The sequence below is a fragment of the Protomyctophum bolini genome (assembly GCF_963924005.1).
Source record: "Protomyctophum bolini genome assembly, chromosome: 17".
Classification (NCBI taxonomy): Eukaryota; Metazoa; Chordata; class Actinopteri; order Myctophiformes; family Myctophidae; genus Protomyctophum; species Protomyctophum bolini.
The window spans coordinates 41,155,201-41,160,200 of NC_137878.1; the positions used below are offsets into that span (position 1 = coordinate 41,155,201).

The 5,000-nt window shown below is 42.6% G+C and overlaps 1 pseudogene across 1 annotated transcript in view; it reads right to left on the reverse strand.

Annotated features, from left to right (window-relative positions):
• The window catches only part of LOC308332238 (cell division control protein 42 homolog), a 14,380-nt pseudogene that overhangs the window by 4,465 nt on the left and 4,915 nt on the right, over window positions 1–5,000 (reverse strand). The window contains exons 3-5 of the transcript XR_013966246.1: window positions 3,818–3,870; window positions 3,344–3,362; window positions 1,638–1,749 (exon numbers count right to left, since the gene is read on the reverse strand). The product of XR_013966246.1 is annotated as a cell division control protein 42 homolog (transcript). The remainder of the gene's footprint in view (window positions 1–1,637; window positions 1,750–3,343; window positions 3,363–3,817; window positions 3,871–5,000) is intronic.

Here is a 5,000-nt window from a genome sequence, read left to right on the forward strand (position 1 = left end):
ACAAATTTGAACAAATCCAAAATCATGATTTTCCAAAAGAAGGCCAGATCTCAGGAAAACAAATATCAATTTAAATTAGTAAACACACCATTAGATCACACCCTGTATTACGATTACCTGGGACTACAGATTAGTGCCTCAGGTAACTTTGGTCTGGCAGTGAATGCACTAAAAGAGAAAGCATGCAGAGCATTTTATGCCAGTAGGAGAACATTTTATAAAATTGATATCCCTGTTAGAATCTGGATAAAAAATTATTTGACAGCATTATCCAACCAATTGCTCTCTATGGTAGTGAGGTTTGGGGTCCACTCAGTCACCAGGACTACACTAGATGGGACAAACATCCACAGAAACCCTGCATGCAGAATTCTGTAGGTCCATATTAAACATCCAAAGGAAAACACCAACCAACGCATGCAGGGCAGAATTAGGCCGTTACCCATTAATTATTAACATTAGGAAAAGAACACTAACATTTTGGTTACACCTTAAATCAAGCCCCCAAGACAGCCTGGGATTCCAGGCCCTGCAATCCCAGGAGATGGAAACCCCAAAAGAGTCCCTTCTGCCAACTAGTCCTTGGACTTATTGATCAGCTACCACAGAACAGTGTCCAGCCTCAACCTCAGACCAGCACTGCTTTGCAACCACTAATTAGAGTCAACCAAATTATTAAACTAAAAAAATACACATATCTGGAACATTGGAACAATCAAACCAAAACTCAAAACAAACTTAATTGTTATCTGGCCCTAAAACATGAATATAAACTGGCTGAGTATCTGTATACGGTCAAAGATAAAAAACAGCGACAGATCATGACTAAATACAGAATGAGTGACCACAGTCTGGCCATAGAGAAAGGACGACACAAGAAGTCCTACCTACCTCCAGAACAGAGAGTCTGTGGGCACTGTACCTCAGCTGAGGTAGAGACTGAGGCACACTTTCTAATTCATTGTAATAAATATAATAATATAAGAACCACATATTTTAATACATTTGAGTTGTTGATCCCAAAGTTTAAAGAGTTGCATGACAATGACAAACAACTCATTCTGTTGGGAGAGGGACCTGCAGCACATCTGGCTGCACAGTATGTGTGACTGCATGTCACAAAATGAGGGACACTTAGAAAGATATACACAATGTGACTATTATCTTGACACAAACCATCTCGACACACCACGGACACATTTAATACTGTACATTTTGACAGTTTTTTCATATTGTATTGTGAAAATTAATGTTCTATTTGCCTATTTTCTGTTATATTTTGTATTTATTTATTTTGTTTTGGTTCTTTTGTTGAACTTCATGCTTTGGCAATACTGTAGCTACTACATTCATGCCAATAAAGCTAATTGAATTGAATTGAAATTGAATTGAGAGAGAGAGAGACAGAGAGAGAGAGAGAGAGAGAGAGAGATGGAGACAGAGAGACAATCATATAAGTTAATAATTATATATAATAATAATTGTCATACATTTTAGGCCCGGCCTGAAAGACAGACAGACAGAAAGACAGACAGACAGACAGACAGACAGACAGGCAGACAGACAGACAGACAGACAGACAGACAGACAGACAGACAGACAGACAGACAGACAGACAGACAGACAGACAGACAGACCTTCTCACGGACGTTCTCGAAGGAGGAGGGCGACACGACGGAGAGAGCAGACGAGGAACACGTCAGTCTGGGGGTAGCTGAGGGGGCGGAGCCTGTCGTAGTCCTCCTGGCCTGTAGGGGGCGGCAGAGAGCGGCAGCGTTGGTGGTTTCATCCACTAAAAACCAAGGCGAAAAGTGTTCGTCGACAGACTATACAGTTGTGATCAAAAGTTTACATACGTTTGTAAAGGACATACTGTCATGATAGTCCTGCCTTTCCAATAATTTGTTCAACTCTTATTCTTCTGTGATGGGTTGATTGGAGCAAATACTTCTTAGTCATACAAAAAAATCTTGAATTATTTGTATTTTTATGAATGTTTAAGGGTTTCTGAAAATGTGACCAATCCGCTGGTTTCATAAATATACATACAGCATACATATTATGTCCCATATGGTAATGTAGAAAGTTGTGTCAATCAAATTAGCTTTGTGGCATGGCCTCTTAACTTAAACTGAGTGATTATGATTGACTACTTCTGGTCTGTTCACTTCTCTGAGCCTTATTTAGGGCTCGTTTGGCCACAACCCACAAACAATAAAATGGGAAAGTCAAAGGAGCTCAGCATGGATCTGAAAAAGCGAATAATAGACTTAAACAAGTCAGGAAGTCATTTCTAGTCAGCTACAGATCCAAGATCAACTGTGCAAAAAATTGTTTAATACTTTGTATGCTAGAGTTTAAAGTGAGCTCAGGCCTGGTGGTGCTAAGCGATTAACATTGGACTTTTGAACTTTTTAGGGGCCCACAGCGAGGGGCCTCTTATAGCGAGATAAATCAAAAGAAAGCCTAACTTGTCCACTTCAATTTTAAACAAAAATCATGATTTTACCATCTTCCATTCTGGAGATATTGACCTTTTTTCTAACACTGCTTTTGCCTGCACTCTGCTCGCTTGAAAAAACAGCAGAGATATGGAAGGTTGAAGTTGACAGACATTGACAGACAGATATAAAAATGAACACAAATAATATCATATACATACTACACACTGAATGAAAGCCCTGAATGTCTACTTTTAGGAGGGAAACAAATACACATTGATCCCATGTACAGTTTGTCAGTAATTGCTATTGAATGCAGCTTGCGCTCACCAGAGAGAACTTTAGAGAAGGCATGGACCTGAATAACTATTATTCACAAAATAAGTCCTATAGCGACATGTACATACTATATACCGTATGAAACAGAAGACTCTCTGCTTTCATAAGAAAAAAACGAATACTGTATAATAATACAAATCACACCCCTGTGAAGTGAGCAGTGCAATTGCAGTGCAATTGCACTGCTCACTTCACAGGGGTGTGATTTTTTATTATTACAGTATTAGTTTTTTGCCAGAAGCTTGTGGAACAATGTGGATGGCTACCAAAAGCGTCAAATTGGGGTGAAAATGGCCAAGGGACATGCAACCAAATATTAGCATTGCTGTATGTATTCTTTTGAACCAGCAGATTTGGTCACATTTTCAGAAAACCCTTAAACATTCATAAAAATACAAATAAATTCAAGATTTATTTGTATGACAAAGAGTATTTTCTCCAATCAACCTATCGCAGAAAAATAAGAGTTGAACAAATTATTGGAAAGGCAGGACTATCATGACAGTATGTCCTTTACAAACGTATGTAAACTTTTGATCACAACTGTACATAGACTGTAGAGTTGCTGTGTCGAACAGGCCCAGGGTGTTGCAGGGATGTGGTTTTAACACAGGGTGTTGCAGGGATGTGGTTTTAACCCAGGGTGTTGCAGGGATGTGGTTTTAACCCAGGGTGTTGTAGGGATGTGGTTTTAACCCAGGGTGTTGCAGGGATGTGGTTTTAACCCAGGGTGTTGCAGGGATGTGGTTTTAACCCAGGGTGTTGCAGGGATGTGGTTTTAACCCAGGGTGTTGCAGGGATGTGGTTTTAACCCAGGGTGTTGTAGGGATGTGGTTTTAACCCAGGGTGTTGCAGGGATGTGGTTTTAACCCAGGGTGTTGCAGGGATGTGGTTTTAACCCAGGGTGTTGCAGGGATGTGGTTTTAACCCAGGGTGTTGCAGGGATGTGGTTTTAACCCAGGGTGTTGCAGGGATGTGGTTTTAAACCCAGGGTTGTTGCAGGGATGTGGTTTTACCTGCCGTGTTCGAACAGTCCAAGGGTGTAAGGCTCTCCTCCAATCATCACAGTCACTGCATAGTTGTCGAATACCTGCCAACACAGGAGTCAAGATTATGAAACTTTACCCCGACCCGAATTTGCATCAGGACGGGAACCTCCTTTTGGGGTGTTTTAAGCATGGTTATACTTTTAACTATTGAGCTTGTAGATCTGCTATTTTTTCCACAGCAAAAGCATAACATAATGCATAGGGCCGATTCATACTCCTATTTTAGAGCCGAATAAAAGTTGGTTCGGCGCTGTAGAGCCTACAATGTGACGTCATTAGGCTCTGTAGAGCCTACAATGTGACGTCATTTGGCTCTGTAGAGCCTACAATGTGACGTCATTTGGCTCTGTAGAGCCTACAATGTGACGTCATTTGAGGTTCGGGGGGGGGGGGGGGGGGGGGGGGGGGTACCGTCCTAAAGTCGGCTTTACACACACACACACACACACACACACACACACACACACACACGCACATATTATATAGACAAATACACAGACACACACACACACACATGCATGTCATGCACTGTACTAGTTTCTAGTTTCTAGGCAGTTCAAGTTAAGACAAACACAAAGTGATGTGTCGGGACACGGGCAGAGAGAGGAGAGGAGAGGCATGGAAAAACCCCAGCACGCATCAGTCCAATACACGGCCCCGCAACGCACGCACACACACACACACACACACACACACACACACACACACACACACACGCACGCACACACCCGTGCGCACACACCCGTGCGCACACACACACACACCCGTGCGCACGCACGCACCGAATCACGGACAACCAACAACCCAGTATTGTTATAAATCACCTGACGCAGCACTCAGGCGCTCCTCTGACTGGTAGCCTAGTAGCCAAAAAGATTGAGTAACTTTTAGTTACTCCAATGCGCCCTCTAGGGCCCACTACCGATATTGCCCAGAGAACTGCCTCATAGAAAATATCTTTCCTCCGGTGGAAAAAAATTAATCCCTTTCTGGCCAAAAAGTACCGTTTATACGTGGTGGGGGGGGGGGGGGGGGGGGGGGGGGGGGGGGCGCAGAGTGCGTCCACTAAGGAAAGTAGTCTTTCTAATGACACAACCCGCCTTTGTTTTGGTGAGTAGGCAAAAGCGCTCTCTTTAAATACGCTAAAGACGAGAGGCTGGTCTGAGTTCCA